Raw genomic sequence first — 14839 nt, forward strand, 5'->3', positions numbered from 1 at the left:
AATCTTGATGATTTCCCTTCTTATATATGGAGTTGGTTTGATTTGTTGTTGATTCTCCAGTTCTTTAAGGTGTAGAGACAGTTGCTGTGTTCTGGATTTTTCAATTTTTTTGAGGGAGGCTTGGATGGCTATGTATTTCTCCCTTAGGACCGCCTTTGCTGTATCCCATAGGTTTTGGACCGAAGTGTCTTCATTCTCATTGGTTTCCATGAATTGTTTCAGTTCTTCCTTGATCTCCTGGTTGGTCCAAGCATTCTTAAGCAAGGTGGTATTTAGCTTCCAGGTGTTTGAGTTCCTTCGGAACTTTTCCTTGTGATTGAGCTCCAGTTTCAAAGCATTGTGATCTGAGAATGTGCAGGGAATAATCTCAGTCTTTTGGTATCGGTTGAGTCCTGATTTTTGACCCAGTATGTGGTCTATTCTGGAGAAAGTTCCATGTGCACTTGAGAAGAATGAGTATTCTGTTTTTTTAGGGTGGAATGTTCTGTATATATCTATGAGGTCCCTCTGGTCCAATGTGTCATTCAATGCTCTTGTTTCTTTATTGATTTTCTGCTTCGATTATCTATTTCTGAGAGAGGCATGTTAAGATCTTCAAAGATTAGTGTATTCATATCAATATGACTTTTTATCGTGATTAACAGTTTTCTTTGTAATTGGCTGCTCCCATATTGGGGGCATAGATATTTACAATTGTTAGATCATCTTGGTGGATAGTCCCTTTAAGAATGATGTAGTGTCCTTCTGGATCTCTGACTACAGTCTTTAGTTTAAAATCTAATTTGTCTGATATGAGAATCGCTATCCCAGGCTTCTTTTGAGGCCCATTGGCATGAAAGATGCTTCTCCACCCCTTCACTTTCACTTCTGGATGTATCTTTAGGTTCAAAATATCTCTTGTAGACAACATATGGATGGCTACTATTGTTTTATCCAGTCTGCAACCCTGTGCCGTTTTATGGGTGCATTTAGGCCATTCACATTGAAGGTGATTATTGATAGATACGTTTTTATTGACATCGTGTTACCTTTGAAGTCTTTTTTTCTGTAGATTGTCTCTATATTTCTGTTCAATGTTATTCTTGGTCTTTTTCCTCCTTTAAAGAAGCCTCCTTAATATTTCCTGCAGTATCAGCCTGGTGGTTGCATAGTCTTTTAAGCCTTGCCGGTCCTGGAAACTCTTTATCTCTCCCTCCGTTTTGAATTTCAGTCTTGCTGGATAAAGTATTCTTGGCTGCATGTTCTTCTCATTCAGTGCCCTGAATATATCTTGCCAGCCCCTTCTGGCTTTCCAGGCCTCTGTGGACGCTCTGACGTTATTCTGATGGGCTTTCCTCTGTACGTAAGGATTTTCTTTGTCCTAGCTGCTTTCAAGAGGTTCTGCCTACAATTATAATTCTTCATTCTTACTATTAGGTGTCTCGAGAACTTTCGAGAATCTGTAATCTTGGGGGAAACCTTTCGACTTCTAGTATATAAATGCTGGTTCCATTCACAAGATTTGGAAAATTTTCATGAAGAACTTATTCCACTATATCTTCTAAACTTCTTTATTTCTCCTCCCCTTCAGGGATTCCAATAATTCTGACGTTGGAACGTTTCATGACATCATTTATTTCCCTGATTCTGTTTTCGTGGCTTCTAACCTGTTTGTTCCAGGCTTCCTCCTCATCCTTTCTCTCTATCTGTTTGTCCTCCAGATCACTAATTTTATCTTCTGTCTCAGTCACTCTGCCTACTGGTGTCTTCTGCTCCAGTAGAGATTCAGACGTGTATAATTCTGATCTCAGGCTGATTTCATGAGTCATTGGAGATCTTTGGAAGGTAATAAGCTCACTTTAGGGTGCAGGTTGAATGGGCGCCTCCTCCTACTTCCCCGCCATCTTGTCTCCCCCTCAATGTGGTTTTGATTTGAATCTCCCAAATGGCTAATGATGATGAAGACTTTTTCATGTGTCTGTTAGCCATTTGTATATCTTCATGGGAGAAGTGTCTGTTCATGTCTTCTGCCCATTTTTTTTTAAATTTTTATTTTTTATAAACATATATTTTTATCCCCAGGGGTACAGGTCTGTGAATCACCAGGTTTACACACTTCACAGCACTCACCAAAGCACATACCCTCCCCAATGTCCATAATCCGACCCTCTTCTCCCAAACCCCCTCCCCCCAGCAACCCTCAGTTTGTTTTGTGAGATTAAGAGTCACTTATGGTTTGTCTCCCTCCCAATCCCATCTTGTTTCATTTATTCTTCTCCTACCCACTTAATGTGATTATCTGTTTTGTGGGTGTTGTGTTTGAGGAGTTTTTTATAGATCTTGGATATCAGCCCTTTGTCTGTAGCATCACATGTGAATATCTTCTCCCATTCTGTGTATTGCATCTTTGTTCTGTTGACTGTTTCTTTTGATGTGCAGAAGCTTTTGATCTTGATGAAGTCCCAAAAGTTCACTTTTACTTTTGTTTCCCTTGCCTTTAGAGACATATCTTGAAAGAAGTTGCTGTGGCCAATATTGAAGAGGTTATCGCCTATGTTCACCTCCAGGATTCTGATGGATTTCTTTATCACAATGATGTCTTTTATCCATTTTGAGTTTATCTTCGTGTCTGGTGTAAGAGAATGGTTGAGTATCATTCTTATACACATGGCTATCCAATTTTCCCAGCACCATTTATTGAAGAGAGTGCCTTTTTTCCACTGGATATTTTTCCTGTTTTGTCGAAGATTTGACCATAGAGTTGAGGGTCCATATATGGGCTCTCTACTCTGTTCCACTGGCCTCTGTCTGTTTTTGTGTCAGTATTATGCTCTCTTGGTGATCACAGCTTTGTATTAAGCTTGAAATCAGGCCGCGTGATGCTCCCAGTTTTGTTTTTTTCTTTTTCAACATTTCCTTATCAATTAGGCATCTCCTCTGTTTCCATACAAATTTTAGGATTGTTTGTTCCAGCTCTTTGAAAAATGCTGGTGCAATTTTGATTGGAATGGCATTGAGACTATAGATGGCTTTAGGCAGTATAGATATTTTAACAATGTTTATTCTTCTGATCCATGAGCATGGAATGGTCTTCCATCTTTTTCTGTCTTCTTCAATTTCTTTCATGAGTGCTCTCTAGTTCTTCAAGTACAGATCCTTTATCTCTTTGGTTAGGTTTATTCCCAGGTATTTTTTGGTTCTTGGTGCTATAGTAAATGAAATCAATTCTCTAATTTTCCTTTCAATTTTTTACTGTTAGTTTATAAGAAAGCACCTGATTTCTGTACATTGATTTTGTATCCTGCCACATGACTGAATTGCTGTATGAGTTCCAGTAGTTTGGGGGTAAAGTCGTTTGGGCTTTCCATATAAAGTTTCATGTCATCTGCAAAGAGAGAGACTTGACTTCTTCTTGGCCAGTGTGAATACCTTTTATTGCTTTTTGTTGTCTGATGGTTGTTGCCAGGATTTCCAGTACTATGTTGAACAACAGTGGCAAGGGTGTACATCCTTGTTATGTTCCTGATCTTAAAGGGAAGACTGTCAGCTTTTCCCCATTTAGAATGATATTCACTGCGGGTTTTTCATCGATAGATTTTATGAAGTTGAGGAGTGTTCCCTCTATCCCTATGCTTGGAATCGTTTTAATCAGGAACAGATGCTGTATCTTGTCAACTGCTTTTTCTGCATCAGTTGAGAGGACCATGTGGCTTTTCTCTCTTCTCTTATTGATTTGCTCTATCACATTGATTGATTTGCAAATGTTGAACCAACCTTGCATCCCATGGGTAAATCCCACCTGGTCATGGTGGTCAATATTTTTAATGTACTGTGGGATCCTAATAGCTTGGATTATGGCATCTATATTCATCAGGGATACTTGTCTGAAATTTCCTTTTTGGTTGGGTCTTTACCTGGTTTGGGGATCAGGGTAATGCTGGCTTCATGAAGAGTCGGGAAGTTTCCCTTCTGTTTCTATCTTTTGAAACAGCTTCAGGAGAATAGATATTACTTCTTCTTTGAATGTTTGGTAGAATTCCCCAGGGACTCTGTCAGGTCCTGGGCTCTTGTTTTTTGCAAGGTCTTTGATCACTGCTTTAATCTCGTTACTAGATATTGATCTATTCAGGTTGGCAACTTCTTCCTGTTTCAGTCTTGGAAGGTTATAGGTTTCCAGGAATGCATCCATTTTATCTAGGTTGCTTAACTTTATTGGCATGTGACTGTTGATAATAATTTCTTTTTTTTTTTTTTTTTCAGTTCTAAGAGGTCATCAGAAGGTAGTGATTTAATTTGAACTGTCATAATTTCTGATGATTGTTTCTATTTCCTTGGTTTTAGTCGTGATCTCTCCCTTTTCATTCATAATTTTATTAATTTGGGTCTTCTCTCTTTTCTTTTGGATTAGTTTGGCCAGTGGTTTATCAATCTTATTGATTCTTTCTAAGAACCAGCTTCTAGTTTTGTTGATGTGTTCTACTGTATCTCCAGTTTCTATCTCCTTGATCTCTGCTCTCATCTTGATTATTTCCCTGCTTGTGCGTGGGGTTGGCTTAATTTGTTGTTGATTTTCCAGATCTTTAAGGTGTAAAGAGAGCTGGTGTATTCTGGATTTTTCAATTTTTTTGCGGGAGGCTTGGATGGCTATGCATTTCCGCTTTAGGACCACCTTTGCCATATCCCATAGGTTTGGGACTGAGGTGTCTTCATTCCCATTGGTTTCCATGAAATGTTTAAGCTCTTCTTTGATTTCCTGGTTGATCCAAACATTCTAAAGCAGTTTGGTCTTTAGCTTCCAAGTGCTTGAATTCCTTCCAAACTTTTTTTTAAGATTTTTTAATTTATTTATTTGACAAACAGAGGTCACAAATAGGCAGAGAAGCAGGCAGAGAGAGAGGAGGAAGCAGGCTCCCTGCTGAGCAGAGAGCCCAATGCCGGGCTCAATCCCAGGACCTGGGATCATGATCCGAGCTGAAGGCAGAAGGTTTAACCAACTGAGCCACCCAGGCGCCCCTCTTCCAAACTTTTTCTTGTGGTTGAGTTCCAGTTTCAAAGCATTGTCACCTGAGAATATGCAGCGAATAATCTCAATCTTTTGGTTTCAGTTGGGCCCTGATTTATGACCCAGTATGTCACATTTCTATTCTGAAAAAAGTTCCATGTGTGCTAAGAAGAATGAGTATTCTGTTGTTTTAGGGTGGGATGTTCTGTATATATCTATGAGGTCCATCCAGTCCAATGTGTCATTCAATGCTCCTGTTTCTTTATTGATTTTCTGCTTGAAAGATCTGTCTATTACTGAGAGTGGCATGTTAAGATCCCTACTATTAATGTGTTCATATCAAAATGACTCTTTATTTTGATTAACACTTGGTTTATGTAGTTTGCTGCTCCCATATTGGCAACATAAATATTTAAAATTGTGGATAGATCCTTTAAGAATAATGTAGTGCCATCAGGGAGATTCAAATTAAAAACACATTGAGATACCACCTTACACCAATTAGTATGTCCAAAATTAGAATGAAAGGAAACAACATGTTTTGGAGAAGATGTGGAGAAAGGAGAACCCTCTTACACTTTTGGTGGGAATGCAAGTTGGTGCAGCCACTTTGGAAAACCGTGTGGCGATTCCTCAAGAAATTAAAAATAGAGCTTCCCTATGACCCTGCAATTGCACTACTGGGAATTTACCCCAATGATACAGATGTAATGAAAAGAAGAGCCATTTGTACCCCAACATTCATAGCAGCAATGTCCACGGTCACCAAACTGTGGAAAGAACCAAGATGCCCTTCAATAGATGAATGAATAAGGAAGATGAGGTCCATATATACTATGGAGTATTATGCCTCCATCAGAAAGGACGAATACCCAACTTTTGTAGCAACATGGACGGGATTGGAAGAGATTATTCTGAGTGAAATAAGTCAAGCAGAGAGAGTCAATTATCATATGGTTTCACTTATTTGTGGAGCATAACAAATAACATGGAGGACAAGAGGAGATGGAGAGGAGAAGGGAGTTGAGGGAAATTGGAAGGGGAGGTGAACCATGAGAGACTATGAACTCTGAAAAACAATCTGAGGGTTTTGAAGGGGCGGGGGTGGGAGGTTGGGGGAACCAGGTGGTGGATATAAAAGAAGGCACGGATTGCATGGAGAACTGGGTGTGGTGCAAAAACAATGAATACTGTTATGCTGAAAAGAAATAGAAAATTTTAAAAAAAATTTAAAAAGAATGATGTAGTGCTTTCTGTATCTCTGACTACAATCTTTAGTTTGAAATCTAATTTATCTGATATGAGAATCGCTACACCATCTTTCTTTTGAGGCCTATTTGCATGAAAGATACTTCTCCATTGCTTTACTTTCAGTCTGGATATATATTTGGCTTCCAAATGTGGCTATTGTAGACAGCATATGGATGGGTCCTGATGTTTTATCCAGTCTGCAACCCTGTGCTCTTTCATGGAAGCATTTGGGTCCTTCACATTGAAAGTTATTATTGAAAGATAAGCTTTTATTGACATCATGTTGCCTGTAAAGTCTTTGTTTCTATAGACTGTCTCTGTAAATTTCTGTTCTTTGTCACTCTTGGGTTCTTTCTTCTTTTATGGAACCCCCCCCTTAATATTTCTTGTAGTTCCAGCTTCGTGGTCACATACTCTTTTAAACCTTGCCATCTTGGAAGCTCTTTATCTCTCCATCCATTTTGAATGTTAACCTTGCTAGATAAAGTATTCTTGGCTGCATATTCTAATCATTTAGTGCCCTGAATATGTCTTGCAAGCCCTTTATGGCTTGCCAGATTTCTGTGGACAGGTCTGACGTTATTCTGATGGACCTTCCTCTGTACATAAGGAATCTCCTCCCCCTATCTGCCCGCAGAAGCTCTTGTCTAAAATTGTGATTTGTGAGTTTCACAAGCAAATGTCTTGAGATCTTTCTATATTTGTTGATCTTGGTAGGGGGTGGTGTCCTTTCTGCCTTTAGGACTGGAACACTTGTTCCATTACCTAGATTGGGGAAATATTCATCCAGAATTTGTTCAACTATACCTTCTAGTCCTCTCTCTTTCTCCACCCCCCTCATGGATCCCAATTATCCTGACGTTGGAAAATTTCATGGAGTCATTTATTTCCCTAATTCTGTTTTCATGGCTTCTAAGCTTTTTGTTCCATGCCTCCTCCTGATCCTTTTTCTCTATCATTTTGTCCTAAATCACTAATTCTATCTTCTGCCTCGTTTACTCTAGCCGTTAGAGTATTTAGATTAGAATGCATCTCATTGATAGCATTTTTAACCTCTGCCAGGTTGGCTCTCACTTCTGCCTTTGGAGATTCTGTGCTGTCACTAGTGGTTTTCTCCAGCCTATGCATTGCCTGGATAATTGTTACCCTGAATTCCCTTTCCAACATACTGTTTATGCCCATATCCAATAGTTCTGTGGCACAGTCTCTGAATTTTTCCTCTGTTGGGTTTTCCTTCTCCTAGTCATTTTAGTAAGAGGTGGTTGAGGGGATGTATAGCTGAATATATCAACCATGATCCAGGCAAGGTGCACCCTGGAATGTTTTGGAGCAATCAGAAGTCACTACCAAAAAGAAATAAAAAAGAAAAAGAGAGAGAGAAAAGAGAAAGCCCAGACAAAATGAGTCCCAAAAGTAAGATTTATAAGGTATATAAACAAAAATGGACAAACAAAAAGACAAACAAAAATAAATGACAAGAAAAAACAAAAGAACCCAGCCAAAATGATCCTCAAGAATAAGATTTATATAATACCAGAACAAAAACAAATACACAGAAACATTGACAAAAGAAAAAAGATGGGAGGGTGATTATAAATCCCCGATGTTGGCCAGGAAGGTTATTTTGGTTCTTCCTGGGTGTGTCTTTATCTTTCTTAAAGGAATCAACTTTCCAGAGATAAAGGGAGATTAAAACTCGTTTATATGGGGCGCCTGGGTGGCTCAGTGGGTTAATCCTCTGCCTTCGGCTCAGGTCATGATCCCAGGGTGCTGGGATCGAGCCCCACATCAGGCTCTCTACTCGGCAGGGAGCCTGCTTCCTCCTCTCTCTCTGCCTGCCTCTTCCTCCTCTCTCTCTGTCCAATAAATAAATTTTAAAAATCTAAAAAAAAAAAAAACTGGTTTATATATAGAGGTAGTATTGAATAGGGAAAAAGGATTACCTTGAAGCTTATATCTATATGTATATTTAAAAAAAGAAAGAAAAGAAAAAGAAAAACACAGGTATATGTATGGAAAAAGTTTAAGTTCAAAGGTTATTATGGAATGTGTTGTATTAAACTTCTAGTTGTAATGGTAAGTAGGTTAAATAAAAAAACAAGAATCCCGAGAACGAATTAAAAAAATAAAGTAGTATCTATGAAATACACATATTTTAGGGCAATACCAGGAGCTTAATATATTATTTTGCCCTGATGTTGGGCCTTCACAGTTTTATGGGGACCCTGTGATGGTTGTCCTCTCATTCTTTTGGCTTGCCTTCTGGGGAAGGGGCCTACTGCATTGTTTTTCAGTTAGTCTTGCTTGGGCTGATTCGCCCTGACCCCTGTCAAGGAGATTGGATCTGTGGAAACCAGTTTTTGCAGGCTTTTGTTCTCTGGAGGATTTTGTTCTTTGGTGACTTTTTGCAGCTTTCTAGAGATTTAGTGGAAAGCAAACTGTGCCCAGACCTCTACCTCAGAGACAGGCCTCAGTCTGCTTCCCTCTGGGTGGTCCAGAACACAGACTCCCCCTCTGAAAACTCCTCCCATTGGTGATATGCACCCCCAGCCCCTGTCTCAATGGTCGCCCAAGGCACCCGCTTGTCTTTGCACCCCCATACCACAAAAAACCCGAGTATATTGGTCCAGGGAGCCTGTTTTCAGTGGCTGCCTTTGCTGGGACTGCTGTCTGGAAACCAGGCCCACACAAGGTGCACTCAGACCCCACGGTCATGCAGATCATGGAAGGGTGCTGCCAAGGGATCCTGATCAGAGGTTTCAGGCATGGGTTGGCAGCATTCAGACCCTCTGCTGGTGTTAGAAGGCTGCAGTCTGACAAACTGCCAGTTGGTGCCCTCAACTAGCTCTCTCAGGCACTGGCAAGAGGGTGCTCAGACCCCATGGTCCATGCAGTGTGCACAGAGCATGGAAGGCTGTGGACCTAGAGAGTGCGAGCTGGTGCCCACATCAGACTCTCTCCTGTGCAGGCCATATTGCCCCCAGCTGAGGGCTGTTGCAAGAAGCAGAAAGCCATGGACTGAGGGACCACGTGGTAGAGGCTCCACCAATCTTTCTTTGTCACAGGGGCTTACCGATGGTGGCCGTTCTGGGTCCATGAGCTTAGGCCCATGCCCATGACCACCCAATTCCAGCAGTTGCCCCTTAAGATCTTTTGCTCTTCTTGAGTGCTTTTAACCAGACTTCAAGTTAATGTTGATCCCCAACCATGGGGCACTTTTGTACTGGTGGATTAATTTCAAGTGGGTCACCTCTGGTGGCTCCTTCTCCCTTCTGTTTATCCTCTGATATCAGTCCAAGCATTCCCATTCTGCTTTACCTCTCCACTGATGTCTTCTGTCCCTGTAGAGATCCAGAAGTGTATAATCTTACATCTCAGGCTGATTTGTTCAGAGTGTTCTGGTTGATATTTAGCTCACTTCAGGAGACCAGTTGAAACAGGGTCTCCTACTTCTCTGCCATCTTGCCCCTCTTCCCCTGTTTGTTAATTTTTTATTAGGTTATGTTAATCACCATACAGTCTCATCATTTGTTTTTAATATAGTGTTCCATGACTCATTGTTTTCATATAACACCCAGTGCTCCATGCAATACATGCCCTCCTTAATATCCATCACTGAGCTAACACATCTCCCCACACCCCAGCCCATGAAACCCTCAGTTTGTTTCCTGGAGTCCATAGGTTCTCATGGTTCCCCCCCACAAATACTATTTTCCTCCCTTCATTTTTCCCTTCCTTCTCCTTATGTACTCCATGCTATTCCTTATGTTCCACATATAAGTGAGACTATATGATAATTGTTTTTCCCTGCTTGACTTATTTCACTTAGACTAATCACCTTAAGTTCCAACCATGCTGATGCAAATGGGTTTTCATCCTTTCTGATGGCTGAGTAATATTCCTTTGTATATATGGACCACATCTTCTTTATCCATTCATCTATTGAAGGGCATCTTGGCTCTTTCCACACTCTATTGTGGACATTGCTGCTATGAACATTGGGGTGCATATGGCCTTTCTTTTCATTATATCTGTATCATTGGGATAAATACCCACTAGCAAAATACCTGGGTCATAAAGTAGTTCTATTTTTAACTTTTTGAGGAACTTCCACACTGTATTCCAAAGTGGCTGTACCAATTTGCACTCCCACCAACATTCGTTGCTTCTTGTCTTGTTAACACAGAACATACAGACTCCCCCAATTTGCCATTCTAATTGGTGTAAGGTGGTATCTCAATGTGGTTTTGATTTGAATTTCCCTGATGGCTAAGGTGATGAATATTTTTTCATGTGTCTGTTAGCCATTTGTATGTCTTCATTGGAGAAGTGTCTGTTCATGTCTCCTGCCCATTTTTTGACATGATTATCTGTTTTTAGAGTGTTGAGTTTGAGTTCTTTATAGATCTTGGACACCAGCCCTTTGTCTGTAGCGTCATTTGTGAATATCTTCTATTCCGTGGGTTGTCTTTTTGTTTTGTTGACTGTTTTCTTTGCTGTGCAAAAGTTTTTATCTTGATGAAGTCCCAAAAGTTCATTTTTGCTTTCATTTTTCCTTGCCTTTGGAGACATGTTTTGAAAGAATTTGCTGTGACCAATGTTGAAGAGGTTACTGCCTATGTTCTTCTATAGGATTTTGATGGATTCCTGTCTCACATTGAGGTCTTTTATCTAATTTAACTTTATCAAAAAAAATAAAAAAATTTAACTTTATCTTTGTGTATGGTGCAAGAGAATTATCAAACTTCATTCTCCTATATGTAGCTTTCCAGTTTTCCCAGCGCCATTTATTGAAGAGACTGTCTTTTTTCCATTGGATATTTTTCCTCCTTTGTTGAAGATTGGTTGACCATAGAGTTGAGGTCCGTATACAGGCTCTCTGTTCTGTTCCATTGATCTATGTGTCTGTTTATTATTTATTTATTTATTTATTTATTTTGCCAGTACCATGCAGTCTCAGTGATCACAGATTTGTAATATAGCTTGAAATCAGGCAACATGATGCCTCCAGCTTTGTTTTTCTTTTTCAACATTTCCTTGGTGATTCAGGGTCTTTTCTGGTTCCATAAAAAGTTTAGGATTGTCTGTTCCAGCACTTTAAAAAATGCCATTGGTATTTTCATTGGGATGGTATTGCTAGAATAGATTGCTCTTGGCAGCATAGACATTTTAACAATGTTTATCCTTCCAATCCATGAACATGGAGTGTTTTTCCATCTTTTTGAATCTTCTTCAATTTCTTTTGTAAGTGTTATGTAGTTTCTAGAGTATAGATCCTTTACCTCTTTGGTTAGGTTTACTCCAAGGTATCTTATGGGTTTTGGTGCTATTGTAAATGGAATCAATTCCCTAATTTCTCTTTCTACAATTACATTATCAGTGTACAGAAGCAAGCAACTGATCTCTGTGCTTTCATTTTGTATTCTACCACCTTACTGAATTGCTGTATTTTTTGGATAAATACCTAGTAGTGTAAATGCTGGGTTATAGGGTAGTTCTATTTTTAGCTTTTTGAGAAATTTCTATACTGTTCTCCAGAGTGGTTGCACCCAGTTTGCATTCCCACTAATAGTATAAGAGGGTTCCCCTTTCTCTGAACCCTTTCCAAAACTGATTGTTGCCTCTGTTGTTAATTTTAGCCATTCTGACTGGTGTGCGATGATACCTCCTTGTAGTTTTCGTTTGTATTTCGCTGATAATGAGTGATGTTGACCAGATTTTCACATATGTTAGCCATTTGTTTCTCTTTTGAAATGTCTATTTATGTTTTTTGCCCATCTACTTATTATTGGGGTGTTCAGTTTACAAGTTTTTTAAATATTTTGGACACTAACCTTTATAAGATATGTTGTCATTTGTAAATATCTTCTCCCATTCTCTATGCTGTCTTTTAGTTTTGTTGATTATTTCTTTTGCTGTGCAGAAACTTTTGTTTTGGTTTTATTTTTTATTTTCAGCATAACAGTATTCATTATTTTTGCACCACACCCAGTGCTCCATGCAATCCGTGCCCTCTATGATACCCACCTGAGCAGAAACTTTTTATCTTGGTGAAGTCCCAATGTTTATTTTTGCTTTTGATTCCCTTGCCTCAGGAGATTTATCTAGTAAGAAGTTACTACAGCCAGTGTCAAAAAGGCTATGGCCTATGTTCTCTTTTTAGATTTTGATGGTTTCCTATCTCACATTGAGGTATTTTATATATTTTGAATTTACTTTTGTATGTGATGTAAGAAAATGGTCCAGTTTCATTATTCTGCATATGGCTGTCCAAATTTACCAACACCATACCATTTATTAAAGAGACTATCCTTCTTTCATGGGCTATTCTTTCCTGCTATGTAACATATTAGTTGATCATATAATTGTGAGTTCATTTCTGGGTTGTCTATTCTTGTCCACTGATCAATATATCATGTATGTATTATGTATGTATATATATATATATACATACATACATATATATGTATGTATGTATATATACCCTAGTGCCATATTGTCTTGATCATTACCACTTTGTGATATAGCTTGAAGTCTGGAATTGTGATGCCTCCACCTTTGCTTTCTTTTTCAAGACTGTTTTAACTATACAGGTCTTTTCTTGTTCCATACGAGTTTTGGAATTGTTTGTTCTAATCCTATGAAAAATGGTGGTGGATTTTGAAAGGGATTGCATTAAATGGGTAGAATGCTTTGGGTAGTATAGATATTTTAACAGTATCTGTTATACCACCACATGAGCATGGAATGTTTTTCCATTTCTTTGTGTCATCTTCAGTTTCTTTCAGAAGTGTTCTATAGTTTTCAGTACATACATTTTACCTCTTTGATTAGGTTTATTCCTCGGTATATTATGGTTTGGGATGTAATTGTAAATGGGTTGTTTTCTTGATTTCTCATTCAGCTGCTTCATTATGGTGTAAAGAAATAAATACAGTGAATATTACTCAGCCATCAGAAACCATGAATACCCACCATTTGCACTGACATGGATGGAATTGGAGGGGATTATGCTAAGTGAAATAAGTCAAGGAGTGAAAAAAAAATTATCTCATGGTTTCACTCATATGTGGAACATAAGAAATAGAGCAGAGGACCATAGGTGAAGGGAGGGAAAACTGAAGGGGAAGAAATCAGAGAGGGAGCAAACCATGAGAGATTCTGGACTCTGGGAAACAACTGCTGAAGGTTACAGAAGGGAGGGGGTGAGGGGATGGGGTGACTGGATGATAGGTATTAAGGAGAACATGTGTTGTGATGAGCACTGGATGTGATACACAACTAATGAATTTTGAACTACATCAAAAACTAATGGAATGCTATGCAGCCATCAAAAGAAATGAAATCTTGCCATTTGCGACAACATGGAACTGAGAATATCATGCTTAGCGAAATAAGTCAAGCAAAGAAAGACAACTATCATATGATCTCCCTGATATGAGGAAGTGGTGATGCAACATGGGGGCTTAAGTGGGTAGGAGAAGAATCAATGAAACAAGATGGGATTGGGAGGGAGACAAACCAAAAGTGACTCTTAATCTCACAAAACAAACTGAGGGTTGCTGGGGGGGGGGGGAGAAAGGGGGTGGGGTTATGGACATTGGGGAGGGTATGTGCTTTGGTGAGTGCTGTGAAGTGTGTAAACCTGGCGATTCACAGACCTGTACCCCTGGGGATAAAAATATATGTTTATAAAAAATTAAAAATAATAATTATGTACTGTATGTTGGCTAATTGAACCTAATAAAAAAATTTTTAAAAAGAGATTTCTGTATGTTGATTTTATATCCTGTGACTTTTCTGAACTCATGTATCAGCTCTTATGTTGTTCTTGTTTTAAGTTTTTATTTAAATACTAGTTAGTTAACATATAATGTAATATTGGTTACAGGAGTGAAATTTAGTGATTCATCACTTACATATAACATCCAGTTCTCATCACAACTGCCATCCTTGATACCCAACACACATTTAGTCCATCACCTGCCCACCTCCCTTGCATTAACCCTCAGTTTCCTCTCTATAGTTAATAGTTTCATATGGTTTGCTTGCCTCTCTTTTTCATTTTCTTCTTTTCCCTACAATCATCTGTTTTTTTATTAAATTCCACATATGAGTGAAATCATATGGTATTTGTCTTTCTCTGACTGACTTATTTCACTTAGCATAATACATATAAATCTATATACCATGTCTCCCTTATCAGAACTTAATTGAACTTTTGTATCAATTCTAAGAATTTTTTTGGTGGAGTCTTTTGGGTTTTCTAGATAGAGTATCAAATCTTCTGGAAATAGTGAAAAGTTTGAGTTTTTTCCTTTTAGATTTTGATACCTTTTATTTCTTTGTGTTATCTGATTGCTGAGGCTAAGACTTCCAGTACTATGCTAAATAACACTGGTAAAACTGGACATCCCTGTCTTATTCCTGACTATAGAGGAAAAACTCTCAATTTTTCCTCATTTAGGAGGATATTAGCTGTGGTCCTTTATATATGACCTTTATGATGTTGAGGTATTTTTTTTATAAATTAATTTATTTATTTTCAGAAAACAGTATTCATTATTTTTTCACCACACCCAGTGCTCCATGCAATCTGTGCCCTCC

This window comes from Mustela nivalis (assembly GCF_964662115.1).
Source record: "Mustela nivalis genome assembly, chromosome: 10".
NCBI classification, from domain to species: Eukaryota; Metazoa; Chordata; class Mammalia; order Carnivora; family Mustelidae; genus Mustela; species Mustela nivalis.